The sequence below is a fragment of the Toxorhynchites rutilus genome, chromosome 2 (assembly GCF_029784135.1).
Source record: "Toxorhynchites rutilus septentrionalis strain SRP chromosome 2, ASM2978413v1, whole genome shotgun sequence".
Classification (NCBI taxonomy): domain Eukaryota; kingdom Metazoa; phylum Arthropoda; class Insecta; order Diptera; family Culicidae; genus Toxorhynchites; species Toxorhynchites rutilus.
Genome location: NC_073745.1, coordinates 193,423,450 through 193,438,715, shown reverse-complemented (window position 1 = coordinate 193,438,715; position 15,266 = coordinate 193,423,450). Strand labels below are relative to the sequence as shown.

General features: G+C 40.6%; 1 protein-coding gene across 5 annotated transcripts in view; it reads right to left on the bottom strand.

Moving 5' to 3' along the window:
- Positions 1-4,085, bottom strand: part of LOC129767632 (uncharacterized) — a 49,497-nt gene extending 45,412 nt beyond the window's left edge. For 2 of the 5 annotated variants that reach the window (XM_055768701.1, XM_055768707.1), the window contains exon 1: positions 3,886-4,081. The gene's annotated coding sequence lies outside the window, so the exon portion shown is untranslated. Of the gene's footprint in view, positions 1-3,337; positions 3,515-3,885 lie in introns of all 5 variants that reach the window. The other 3 variants (XM_055768702.1, XM_055768704.1, XM_055768706.1) reach the window with 3 other exon arrangements.
- Between the last annotated feature and the right edge of the window lie 11,181 nt (positions 4,086-15,266).

Sequence of the window (15,266 nt, the reverse complement as noted above, 5' to 3'; positions counted from 1 at the left end):
TACGTCTTTCATTAAGGGTGTCAAATCAGAAAAAAAGGTCACGTTTTTATGAAATAAAGTTAACGTTAATAACTATTTTTGCCGCGAACGGATTTTGGCGATTTACATACTAAACGAATCGGAAATTCTGTAAGATTTGTTTAATATGCTATACATTAGAATCCCCTTTTCCATTTTCCCATACATTTGTTCTGTTTATTGTGTGCTTTCCCGAACAGAGATGCCAATAACGAGCAACCTATCGACGGCCAACGGAGGGGAAATCGTAGGATTTAAAGTCTCCGTGAACAAAGGAAAAGTAGAAGAATGAAGGGGAATACTTGCCAAGAGTATAAACAGTGGATCTCGCTGAGGCAAACTTTCATTCGGCATCGGACTGTTGAGTAATCCAGTTCACTTTGCTTTTGCTTCGATCTAAGATTGGACCCCACCAGTGGTAATCCAACTTGGATATCGTCGTTTGGCTTTTCTGTTCGTTTTTCGCGTTATTCGTATCGTGTTTTTTTTCTATCCGCGTCATAAATTGGACGCTTCATGTAGTGTGTGATGAGCAAGAAGAAGAGGAAGGCAGGCTCGAGCCCTGCAAAAAACGAACGTATTGCCAGGGGCATTAAAATTTAGAGGCAAGCGTCATCCAATGATGCACGCGATGTTAATGCAGTGAAAAGCGAGCACTGAACCGAGCCTTCGTGAGTGTGACACCGCATCGAATAACAGCGAAGTAGGCGATTTCGGCGCGTCGGTCGAAAATGTAAACGCTGTTACCCAGACAGCAACCAAAATCAAGCTCCCCCGCAGGTGGTGAAGGCGGTCGCTCTTGAAAAACTCATCAGCGAATTCGCATCGATGGGTGCTACAGCAGAGTACAAGCTGTGTGGCATAATTCAGTTTTTTTTCCAAGCAGTTAACATTGTCTGTTTTCCGTCATCATAAGGGTTCGTTGGTGCCTTTGAGAATGCATCAATTCATTAAACTGACGTTATGGCGAAGCAGGCGTTAATATTGTGCGCCAAAAAATAATTTGGGGAATACCAAGTATCTTGAATGTCTTACTGGAATGTTATAAGTTATTTGGGTTCGCGTGCCAGACGCAAAACTGCATTCAACTAGGATTGCATTTGCACTAATATTGATCATAACGAAATATTGCTACTGTTTTCGAGGTTATTAACAAAAAGAGTTTATTTCGCTTGTTTAGTCACCAAGAAAGCAAATGTCGTTCTGGAATTTTGTATGTGATTAGGTTTCGCTTGCCAGTAGCAAAACTTCCTCCACTAAGGGTGACAGCTGCGCTTCTCTCGAGCATGAGAAAGTAATGCTTTTTTTCGAGGCCAGTAATATTAAAAGGAGCGTATCTTTTGAGAATAGCGCGAAATGATGCGACGTGTTTATATTCCTAGCAGTTTCAAGCCACCAATGTATGGCTCTGTATGCATGCTATGGCGAACGCTTGTTTGGCGCTTGGTTTACGTTGTACGAACGATGCCTAGAGGTGCGATTGCTTTGAGGCGATACTAAATAACATGTAACATGATATTTTTTTTAATAATTCGTTTATTTTTACAGGCTCTGTTACATAAGTTTAAAGGAGCAAAACTCCTATTTGTATTGTTACAAGTATATATAAGCATTTCTCATTAATTCTATAACATTATATTTGATACTTGCAAGTGTTGTCATTGTTGTTGTTTCCATGCGGTGCCAAAGATATATTGATGTAGTTATGAGATGTGGAATAATGGTGCTGGTGCAACATGTATATAATCGACTGTAGCCGAGTTTATGACAATTGCGAAAAAGGCCACCGGAATAGCGTTCGAGGTAAATTTTCAATGCATTGACATGAAATAAATTGCGACATGCGATCAGTTAGTGTATTGTTTTGCGAGGGCAAGAATGAATCATCAATCAATTATCGTCAACCATTTCAAACCATTTCAGAGATTATTCTACTAAGCAGTTGTTTCTAAAACTTCACAGCATTGTAGAATAATATCCGAAGGTATAAACAAGCGACTTATAAAAAATAACAGCGTAGTTCTACGTCAACAATGCGGTCGTATCTTGGACACAACCTCCTATAATTTTTTATAATGAACAATATCGACAAGAATACAAGAAAATGAAAAGGAAGTTCCTAGAAATCCTTTTATATCATATTTTTATGTCCCATCTAAAAAAAGGAATTAATTCTTAGTTTAACAAGAATACAGAGACAAAGAATATTAGAAATATGCAAACTTTATATTCCAAAACCTCCATCATCTGGTAATTTTCTAGAAGGTCATTACACATTCTTCTCTTTGATAAAATACCCGAAAAACACGCAACAACTGCATGAAATGTAAAAAATATGTATGTTTCGAGCATGCAGTTATGCTATGTTCTGATTCTTACTCCAATGAAACCACAATCGATTAATACGTTTTTATGTTATTTTATAGCTCTTTATACTTCCATGAATTGTATTCAGTTGCTTACTTTTAATTAATAACAGTGAAAAATTCGAATTTCGTTATTTGTGTTTAGAGTATCAAAAATTACTCTGTTTTGAGGAGGCTGAATAAGACGAACAACAAAACATAATAAAGACAAAGAAAACATATTTTTTCGAGTATTTTCATTCAATCATACCCTCTTCTTCAAATAAATACCAAAACAACCTGCAAAATACACAATGGCAACATTACAGAGAAGTTCAACTTTCGGTCTGTGACACCGTGCGCGAGTATACGTATTATGATCTTGCACGCGAGTACAGGAGGGTTAAAAATTATCATTCTTGTAAAACTATGGATTATGCAAAAACATTATACTCTCGTGGATAGATAATGTGTTTTACATCACCGACAACTAGTTACTCTAATGTTCGATCACGTTGGTGGCTGTGAGGTTAACAGTCGCATACCCTGGGTTCAATCTCAGTCGACGTGCTTCACGGAGGTAAAATAACAATGGTCTTGTATCTCTCGCATAGTTAGTCAGAACGTGTATGAATTTGGTGATGTCCTCGAATGATATCGATGATTGGATTCTAATATGATCAGATCAGACTGGAAATGAACAGGAACGAAGAGGAAGTTATCCTAATTTGATGAACAAAACACGCGCGTACAACACTCTATTTCCAAACCATTTTTTTCCTACACAATACAAACTGCAGCACACAGTCCATATTGCTCCAAACGACTCTTTCAGAACTATAGTGTAGCAGGGAGACTGGATTATTTGCGAGAATTTAAATGCTGTTGAATCTTCATCTTGTGTCGATAGTCAACATACCACTAGCATGACTACACCAAATATTACAATAGAATTTTTATCAGCAATAACTCACTCGGATCTCTAGTGCCACATCAAATTGTTAGATCGAGAAATAATGTTTGCGAAAATTTGTTCACCTATATTGTTTTTAACGTTCATTTTATTCTCAAAAGAAACACATTGTGTAAATTTTTCTTTTGAGATGTATCACGCGTATCTTCACTTCTCTTTTTTGTCCAACCCATACATGCTAAAATTAAAGTGCAATGAAGATTAAAGGCGAAAAGAACATTCTCACAGTTTATGATATAGACGTTATACAGAGTCCTCTGCTCAATACTCATTGTTAACACAGCTTATTCATTCTCTGTGTCCCTTCTCCTGCTGGCTACTGAATGGAACAATTATCCCAGTGAATCTTATTCTTCAAAATGCTCCATCACCACTTCAGCTTAATTTAATGTTTCATTTTCCTTGCTGCACAAACGATTCACACGAATATGCACAGAATTGAATGTGAGTCACAAATATTTCGCACAGTTTTACTAATTCTCTATGCGAAGGTAAATTGTTGAACTGCTGCATATCCGGAATCAATCGGACGAGCTTACGAGCGCTAACCTCGAATTTTCAACAATTAAGAATATATCATATTGGCCTCTCTGCATGCTGCATCGCACTAGGATCCTTTAAGATGTACACGCACTTATACACACACCCACTAGCATCACTATCAAGGGTAACAGCAGCAAAAAACGTAAATCGTCATGTAGGAAGGGAAACGCCCGCTTCTAATCCGTCTGTAAAGCGCGACGACACGAGTGAAACTAACAGGAAGCAGCGTCGGGTGAGATATGTCTTGTGGAAAATTGGAAAACAGCGGGAGAAAATCGTTTAATATGCAGAGAATTTGGGTATTTAAGTCTCGCCAGGAGAGAAAATGTGGGTCCGCTCAGCAGGACAAGCATTTTCTCTGAACTTGAATATGCGTTCTCAACAAGAACAACAAAAGAAACAGTCCTACTATCACTGCTCAGTTTGATCTGGTGCATATAGCTATACATGAAGCATTTGTGGCTGTTTCGGGAATAGTTCTTGAAACTTTCATAACATGTTTTAAATTTTATAGATTGTTTTAATCGAGAATCTTTAATTCGAAATGCTAAATAACAGTGGCCGGCACAGTGAATTTTGTACTGGAAACATATCAATTGAAATAATGTTGTCCCCTGAAACAATCCTTTCTTTACAAAAAACAAAAAAATGAAAAACAACATTATGCGCGTAATTTTTCTGTTCCATCCGATTGGACCAATTGGTTTCTCTTTTGAAATAGTTATTTTGTTCTACTTTTGCTGACTCAATTCATTCTTTAGTCTTAATGTCTCTTTGAACTCTTCAATTCTTCTTTTGTGCATTCCTATACTTTTTGCCTATTTTATTTATTTGATCACACTCAAGGATTGATTTGATCGGAAGATCATACCGATTTAAAAAAACGGACGAAAAGTAATGATTATCATTCTGATATGTGGTTATACAAATATATATATGCACCGTATTATTCCACAATATTTCGCCCAACTCTCACGCGACTTGAAAATTCCATCCTCACAGAATTTGCTTGGTTTCTCATCATACAACTGGCCAAGGTTCTTTTTTTTATTGTCCTTAGTGTTGTTTTTTAGCCTTTGAGTGAATTCTGTAAAGATTTGGATGTCTGAAGTTGCCATAAATACATCCCACATACAAGTCAAACTGAAACATTTTTTCCGAGTTGCCAAAGAAACATGAGGTCTGGTACAGGGCTGTGCAGTCGGAGAAATTTTCCCCGACTCCGACTCCCCACAATTATTAGTACCGACTCCGACTCCGACTGAAAAAAAATTAAATAATTCGAGACCAGGTTTTTCATTAGAACGTTTTATTTACGATCTTTTCTGATTAGACAATAAAAATAAACATCAAAATTGAGAATACTCGAGAAAACAGAATTGCTTCAGCCAAATCTCCCTTCATGGAAGCTCAAAAATCTAGCTTCATAATTTCCAAAGCAGAGAACAGCCTTTTTACGCTGACATGAGTTGGCGGCATGGCAGTAATCATTCGTGCAACATTCACGATGAGCTCAGGAAACGCTGAAATCACTTCATGTACTGTCATCTTGCACGATCAGTCATATTTTTCGATTTCTGGCAAACAAGCATGGATTTCATTTCGAAAGATGTTGAGCGAAAGGTTTTCCTTCTTCTTCTCTTTTACGAGGCGACGTCGTTTTGCTTCTTTGTTATTCAGATAAGCATCAACATCTGTGCTCTCTGATGAGAATAAAGACTTAAAATTATCGCTACAAAATTTGCCGACAGGTTCATCATCAACAACAGACCTTTTCAAGTCTGGACAGCGCAAGCAATCAGTCGTTTACTTTCGCGTTCCCGTAATCGTGATCGAGTGCTGTAAGCTGTTATTAACCTTACTCGCCCTGGTGTTTTTATTATCACGCGTTTACCGTGGTCTTGTGGACATTGTGTTCAACCTCGCAATCAGCGAGTGGAGAAGCCGCAACAAGGCCTGCCAAAGTGGCTGGCTTTCATTTCTCGCCAATTCATCGCCATCGCAAATTGGAGTCGGACACGGTGGTCAATCGCACGCACACAATATCAGTGTGGAAGAACGCGCTTAGTGGTGTGATACACCATTTCATTTGTGCCGAGCGCCCAACACGCGATCAGCCGATCGCTAAGTTAAATTGTACTGGTGCATCTCGTGTGAATCGCTGTGAGTGAGAACGTGAGAACGAGCACCGGACTGAAAAGTGCACAATCGCAGCGGCGTCTGCAATCATCCGATCGAGCAGCAGCCGTTACCGCAATCATCGCACTGGTGTGCGTTAGCAAGTAGTTTTATTATTTTTTGTTTTTCTTTGTTTTTTTTTATTAGGTTATAGGAATCATTCAAACTATTGCAATTATCAGCCACATAAATGATTGATGAAGGTGGGGGGTCTTTTAATATGGAGATCTCCTTCGATGACTCCCTTTCCGTTGCACAAAAAGGTGCCGGAAAATCGCTTAAGCGCGTTCCGTGTGATACAGAAGAGTCGTCGATTAAAAAGCCCCCCTCTAAGAAATCCACAAACCTCGCCACTCATCCCCCGAACCCCCCCGTTTTAACTCAACCATCGACCTCGCATTCCTCATCTGTTGCTCCTGATCCCTCTCAACCATCCACCTCATCTCCCCCCTCTACCGTCCCCGTTCCCGCCCAAACCTCGTCCTCGTCTTCTTCTTCTGTTTTGTCCTCTCCCCGTGTCAAGGTTTATCCAGAGGATGCACCTGGAACTGGTCCATGGGTTGTTTTCTTCCGGCCCAAACCCAACGGGAAATCGCTGAATGTCATGTCATGTCATTATGAAAGATCTGACAAAAAATTATTCCTCCGTGGTCGAAATGAGAAAGGTTAGACCGAACAAACTGCGTGTTGTCGTGGCTGATCGGAAGCAAGCTAACGAGATTGTTGTCGACAATAGATTCATCCTAGAATATCGCGCCTATGTGCCCTGCCATAACGTAGAAATTTCGGGGGTGATTACAGAAACGGGTCTGACGAGCGAATTTATAAAAAAGGGAGATGGCAGATTTAAAAAGCTTCCTCGGTCGATAGTTAAAATTTTGGACTGCCAACAGTTAGGAAAAGTGTCCCAGGAAGAGGGAAAAACAAAATTCACGCCGTCCGACTCGTTTCGAGTAACTTTTGCTGGTTCCGCCCTCCCTGACTACGTTATGGTAGACAAATTGAGGCTACCACTGCGACTCTTCGTGCCAAAGCCCATGACTTGCAACAAATGCAAGTCAGTTGGTCACACAGCAGATTATTGTGCCAACAAGGAGCGCTGTGCCACTTGCGGAGAGCAACATGTGGGGAAATCCTGCAGTGCGACTGAGCATAAGTGTCCATATTGCGGAGGATCCCCACACGTGCTCTCAGCTTGTGAAACTTACAAGAGTCGCTGGGAGAAGCAGAAGCGCTCTTTAAAGGAACGCTCGAAACGTACTTTTGCGGAAATTTTAAAGGGCGCTTCTCTACTGGCTCAACAACAACAACCAATCTCAACACACAATACCTTTTCCGCGTTGCCAGTTGATGAAATGGAAGCGGACACAGCTAGCGAGGGCACACCGTTTATTTTCAAAGGGAATCCCCGGCGCAAAAATGTGACCACTCCCAAAGTTCAAGAACAAGTCCCCACGGTTATATCCTCTGTTAGCTTGCCTAAAAAATCGAGTGCAGCGGACAAGCAAAATCAGGTTCCTCCTGGCTTCCGTGGGAATATTTCATCTTCGAACGACCCAGCACTCGAGGGGACATCAAAAACCCCAACTGTCCCTATTTTTCCGTCCAGTTCAACTTCCCAATCGGGATTTATAAAGTTGTCTGACCTTTTGGATCAAATCTTCAAGTGTTTTAATGTTTCCGACTCCATCAGAACCATTGTCATCTCAATGCTTCCAGTATTAAAGACAATTTTGCAACAATTGATGCAAACATGGCCCCTCCTTGCAATGATTATCTCTCTTGATGTCTAATTCAAATAGAGAGGTCGGAGATATCACTGTTTTACAGTGGAATTGTCGTAGTCTTATCCCTAAATTGGATACATTCAAATTTTTAATTCATAACTTCAATTGTGATGTTTTTGCTCTGTCCGAAACGTGGCTTTCTTCGCGAGATGATATCTCTTTCCACGATTTTAATATTATACGCTTGGACCGTGATGATAGATACGGAGGGGTGCTTTTGGGGATCAATAAGTGCCACTCATTTTTTAGAATTGACCTTCCAACTATTGGAGGGATCGAAGCTGTTGCTTGTCATGCAAACATCAGAGGCAAAGACCTCTGTATTGTCAGCTTGTATTGGCCTCCGAGAGCTGCGGTTAGCCGCAAACAACTTGATGACATGTGCTCACTCCTTCCTGAGCCACGATTGATCTTGGGAGACTTCAACTCTCACGGAACTGCCTGGGGGGAACAGTACGACGACAATCGTTCATTGTTGATATATGACCTTTGTAACAGCTTCAATATGACCATTTTGAACACTGGGGAAACAACACGTGTACCTAAACCTCCTGCTAACCCTAGTGCTCTTGACCTCTCGCTTTGCTCGAATTCACTATCGTTAGATTGCAAGTGGAATGTAATCCAGGATCCCAACGGTAGTGATCACTTGCCAATCAAAATTTCCATCACCATTGGGTCGAATTCTTCTGAATCTATAAACATGGCATATGACCTCACAAGACACATTGACTGGAAAAAATATGCGGACGCGATTGCTCTAGCCATCAATTCCAGAGATGGTTTACCTCCATTGGAGGAGTATAACTTCCTTTCTCGTTTGATATATGACAGCGCGGTTCGCGCTCAAACGAAACCCATCCCAGGTTCCACCATTCGCCGAAGGCCTCCCAATCCATGGTGGGATAGCCAATGTTCCAAGCTTTATGTAGAAAAATCGAATGCATTTAAAGCTTTTCGGAAACGTGGAACCCCTGAAAATTTTCAAATGTATTTAGCCCTTGAGAATCAGTTCAAAAATTTGATCAAAGGGAAAAAACGTGCTTATTGGCGAAATTTCGTGGGAGGTTTATCACGAGAAACGTCAATGAAAAAATTATGGAAAGTGGCTCGAAACATGCGAAATCGCTCATCAACGAATGAAAGCGAAGAATATTCACATCGATGGATTTTTAATTTTGCACGGAAGGTTTGTCCTGATTCCGCTCCTGTGCAAAAAATTGTTCGAGACATACCACAAGATAGGTGCGATCTTGATTCCGACTTTTCGATGGTAGAATTCTCTCTTGCTCTCCTTTCTTGTAACAATTCGGCTCCAGGATCGGATAGAATTAAGTTCAACTTGTTGAAAAACCTCCCTGGTGTGGCGAAACATCGCTTGTTGAATTTATTCAATCGGTTTCTGGAACATAATATTGTTCCAGATGATTGGAGACAAGTACGAGTTATAGCTATTCAAAAACCCGGAAAACCCGCGTCCGACTTCAATTCGTACCGCCCAATAGCAATGCTGTCTTGTATACGGAAATTGTTGGAGAAAATGATCTTGTTTCGCCTTGATCGATGGGTTGAAACGAATGGCCTACTCTCAGATACACAATATGGGTTCCGCAGGGGCAAGGGGACGAATGATTGTCTTGCGTTGCTTTCTTCAGAAATTCAAATGGCTTACGCCGAAAAAAAACAAATGGCTTCAGTATTCTTGGACATAAAGGGGGCGTTTGATTCAGTTTCAATAGAGGTCCTGTCAGACAAATTACACTCTCGGGGTCTGCCGCCTCTATTGAATAATATGTTATATAACTTGCTTTGTGAGAAACATTTGAATTTTTCTCATGGAGATTCGGCAGTGAGTCGGATCTCTTACATGGGCCTCCCTCAGGGCTCATGTTTAAGCCCCCTTTTGTACAACTTCTATGTAAGCGACATCGACAATTGCCTTACACAAAATTGCAACCTAAGACAACTTGCAGATGATGGAGTGGTGTCTGTCGTAGGATCAAACGAATCCGACCTGCAAGGACCCTTACAAGCTACTTTGAACAATTTTTCAACCTGGGCCATTGGGCTAGGGATCGAATTCTCCACGGAGAAAACAGAGATGGTGGTTTTTTCTAGGAAGCATAGACCAGCAAAACCAAAGCTTCAACTTTTGGGTAAACCGATCACTCATGCTATGTCATTCAAGTATCTTGGGGTCTGGTTCGACTCCAAATGTACTTGGGGGGCCCATATTAGGTATCTGAGTAAAAAATGTCAACAAAGAATAAACTTTCTCCGTACAATTACCGGCACCTGGTGGGGAGCCCATCCTGAAGATCTTATAATGTTGTATCGAACAACTATTCTCTCAGTGATGGAGTATGGCAGTTTCTGTTTTCAATCAGCTGCCAAAACACACCTCATTAAACTCGAGCGAATTCAGTATCTTTGTCTCCGTATCGCGTTGGGATGTATGCCCTCAACGCATACCATGAGTCTCGAGGTTTTGGCAGGCCTACTCCCACTAAAAGATCGCTTCAATTTATTATCTCTTCGGTTCCTCATCCGGTGTAAGGTTATGAACCCATTGGTGATCGGAAATTTTGAGCAGCTTATCGAGCTAAATTTTCATTCTGGATTCATGAGCTCATATCATGAATTCATCACCATGCAGGTTGATCCTTCTTCGTATATTCCCAACCGTGTTTGTTTTTCTGACTACATCAATTCCTCTGTACATTTTGATCTGTTCATGAAGGAGAAAATCCATGAAATTCCAGATTATCTTCGATCGAGGATCGCTCCTACGATCTTCAAAGCAAAGTATGGGCGTGTCAATTGTGATAATATGTACTTTACTGATGGGTCCTCTATGAATGAGTCCATAGGACTTGGAGTGTTCAACGTATTTTTTAGCACCTCACACAGTCTTCAGTATCCTTGCTCAGTATATATTGCTGAATTGGCAGCAATACACTGGGCGCTGGACAGCGTCGCCTCACGACCTGTTGAACACTATTACATTGTAACGGATAGTCTTAGCTCTGTCGAAGCTATCCGTTCAGTGAGGCCGGAAAAGCACTCGCCGTACTTCCTTGAGAGAATACGAGAAATTTTGAGTGCTTTATCCAGACGCTGTTATGTCATTACTTTTGTCTGGGTCCCTTCACATTGCTCCATTTCGGGTAATGAGAGGGCTGACTCATTAGCAAAGGTAGGTGCAATTGAAGGCGATATTTATCAGCGTCAAATCGCCTTCAATGAATTTTATTCTTTAGTTCGTAAAAATACCATCGCTAACTGGCAACGCAAGTGGAACGAAGATGAATTGGGCCGGTGGTTCCACTCGATTATCCCTAAGGTTAGCCTCAAACCATGGTTCAAAAGTCTGGACTTGAGTCGGGACTTTATTCGGACCTTCTCCCGACTCATGTCCAATCACTGTTCTTTAGATGCGCTGCTTTTTCGTTTCAAGCTTGCCGACAGCAATCTCTGCGTTTGTGGCCATGGTTACCACGACATCGAACACGTTGTTTGGTCGTGCGAGCTATATTTTGTCGCCAGATCGAATTTAGAAAACTCCCTTCGGGCTCGAGGAAGGCAGCCCAATGTGCCGGTGAGAGATGTGTTGGCTCGGTTAGACCTTGATTACATGTCCCAAATATATGTTTTCCTTAAAGATATCGATCTTCGAGTGTGATTGTTCTTACATCCTTTCCCCCCCATTTTCTCCTCCTTTTCGTCCTTCGCGAGCTATCGGTTCCCTAACATTAGAATAAGTTAAATTGTTAATACATATTAGATGTGAGGATAGTTTAAGAATTCAGTGTGATGTGTGAGTATGAATGTGAAATTGAGTGTGAGTGTGAGTGTGAACATGGTTACAATCTCCTTACATCCCATCCTTTTCCTAAAGAAAATGTGTCACCCTTCTAAACTCGAGTCAACCGCGAGTAATCGGTTTCCTATTTCATTAACCGTAGAATTAAGAAAACATGTTAATAGTAAAAGTATAGTTGAGAGTTTGGCTTCTTTAAACCTATGTAACTGAGCCTGTACAAATAAACGAATTATAAAAAAAAAAAAAAAAAACAGACCTTTCATCCGTATCGATGTTTTACATAGCGCTTCCTTGGCCATCGTAAATTGGCTATCGTTAAATAAACTTATGCTTTTCAGATCGATGTAAATTGGAACCAACATGTAAATTGGAACCAACATCATAGGGTTCATACACACACTCTTTGCAGACACACGGGCCAAAGGTTGTGCAGTCCACTGATCATTCAACAAGAGCCAAAGGTTGTACCGCTCATGACAACTCTACACGAACTGATGATTGCGCCGGCTAGTGACCATTCTATCCTGGATTCCTCGAGTCGAGAAAGACGCACCACGCTAGATATGAGGTACAGACTAGATGGGCGTTGATGATTAATGGTCAGCTGCATCCCAATAGGAAGTATCCCGTGTCGGGCACACGTACAGAGCATTGGAGACAGCAACATCCCAATTACGAAAACACTTGTAATACTAACCTCGAGCCAACCGCGAGTAATCGGTTACATATTACTAACATAGATAATAAGAAAAATTGTCAAAGTATTGAACTCCCGGCCCCGTGAGGCTAACGCCATATGAGCCTTTATAAAAATATATATTTTGAAAAAAAAAATCATAGGGTTAGCCCAAAGTGTACTTTGTCATCTTCAAAATATTTTTTGTTTCATAAAGTGTTATTACCAATTTGTTCGCAGTAATAATCACGATGGTAAACATAATGAAATACAAAACAAATATAACAAAATTTCCTTGAAATAAAATTTTGTTTTATCAGCTAAATATTTTAATTTTATTGGGTCAATCAACCGGACGTCGGAGTCGGTAAAATTTTTCCGACTCCTAGTATGATGAAATTTATTCCGACCCCGACTCCGACTCCATAGGCATGGGGTGGCATTCCGCATTTCGAAACGAGTGATTTTTGTTCGTTTCGACCACTTTTGCCATTATGGATCTCGAATCGAGCTCGAAACGAGTGAAACGAATAAGGCAGTAGTAAAGTTTCGGGCAAAGTTTCGCATTTCCTAACATTGTGTTTGAGCGTTTTTTAGCTCGGAACGAGAACAAATGTCTCAACAAGAAATGGTTGATCGTCGTATGAGAAAATGCTAGTGAAACGTTGACTTCAAAACTAAATGTTACATCAAACAACATTTTGGTTTTGGTTTAGACGTCTATTTCTACCAGTATGTGATTATAAATACAATACTTTTAGAATGTTGCATGATAAATCACTTGTCATTTTAGCACTATAGAATCACAAAGAAATGCTATAAGCATCAACACTTCCCAAGGGGAACATTTGACGAAGTTCATGGAGGAACATTCGGATCTCAATTTGTTAAAAAAATCCCTGACGCGAAGAAAACTTCTCACAAATTATGAGACAGTTTAAAGATTGCTCGAAATGAGCGAGGGGACCGGGTGCGGAACGTAAATAAGACAAACTCGCTCATTTTCAGAGTGTTACTTTTATCCCACAGCGCCCATATCTGTGAAATAAGGGTTCTCTTCGAGACAAATATTGGTCGAAATCTAGTACACTGAAAATATTAACTCGAAAAAGATACATAATAATAAATAAGATACATAATAGCGTAGCACACTTAAGTCGGCTCGAAAAAAATCAAACTCGAATCGAATTAAATTTATTATTATGTATCTTTCTCGAGTTAATATTTTCAGTGTACTAGATTTCGACCAAAATTTGTCTCGACAACGTCCTGTCACCGTGAAGTCAACGTAAAGTAATAAAATGTCAAATATTCTTCATTGGAAATCGTATGGTAGCATTCACATATACAATCACCGACAACTTTGACGTCGACAAAATTAGTCCAAGAAAATAGCTGACAGGACGGTGACGCTGACGCTATATGTGTATCGCACTTTACTTGTTTGGAAATGCGGAATGCTGGTCTGATATTATCCTAGTGAAACACGACGCCTTTCAAAACGACCAATTCTGAACAGAATTCCTTTCCCCATCAGAAACAGAGTATAACTTTCTCCGGGTGAAGACTTAACCCATGTTTTTTTCAATCAACCTTGTTGCAAATGATTTGTCTATCGACGGATGTTTGTCCAAGAGCTCGGTCGAAGAGTCTGGACAAGGATCCTTCGACGAACTCCCGACTACGCCACTACGCCTAATCGAAAAAGACCAACGATCACCCTGTGGCCACCGAGAAGGACCCCTCTTGGCAGTACCACTCCGATATCGTCCTGGGCCTGTCGATTGTCGTCAAGGAGGGTGATGCCGAGTAACGGTCAACTGTCCACGTGTCGACCTGCCGTGGATTTAAGCGTCGCTTGATTGACAGCGGATCCGACGACGTATCCGCCTTTCTCTCGCCACCAGGCCGATATCTTAAGCAAAATAAACGAAATTATTCAAAAGGAAGGTGAAAATATTCTTTTCATTTTGATCGCAAAGCCCCTCAAATTATCCAATCGTAAGTCGACCCTGAGATCCGGTTCAAGGAGTCTCTTGCTACTGAAAGCTTTTCCGGGATGACACAGATAGTCACATTACACCCTATCCTGTAATTTTTTTTGTTGATTATGGTCACAATCAATTGATGAACATAAACATTCAACGACGATACTACCCCTGTAGGCTGGCGTCTCATACATCTGCTTACTCGCCTGTCTTAGTCTGTAATAGATCGTGAGAGCAGTGAATACTCAGTGATGTTAACGTTCCCGCTCGTAATTTTGACGTACGAATTTATCAAGAACGTCCAGCACTGTCATGTTTGCTGCTCCGCGCCGGTATACCCCATTGCTTTTTCACACATATTTTGCAGGTTTCTTTTACCAAGCTTTTTCATATCTGACCATCTATTATTTCAGAACAATAGCTCATCCTCTCAGTGTTTTCGGAAACCTGCGCCAATAGTTAATACGGGAGCATCAACGTCTACCTAACAATTTCGCCACACTCCTTTTTGACGTAGGACTACGTCTTTCATTAAGGGTGCCAAATCGGAAAACAGGTCACGTTTTTGACGTAGGACTACGTCTAACCGGAAGATATAGGGGGTGAAATGGAAATCTAGGCACTGAACAAGTAGGAAAAAATGCAAGATTTGGAACGCTTATAATTCGAGCATTTCTCAATAGATCGCAAAGGTTTTTGCATCAATTGATAGGAAATATATCTACGCATCTATCATAACGAATAAAATTTCATTTTTCTTGAGATAAATAATCGAATAATTGTGAAATATCAAGCATTGTCAAAATGCACTATGTGCCCATTTTTGATTGGTCCATTTTGTGCTCCTCAAATCGTACCGGCCAAAACGGACAACCAGAGCAGCAGCGAAATAGAATGAAGCACGATTGGAAAGGAAAAAGAAAAAAATGAACGAA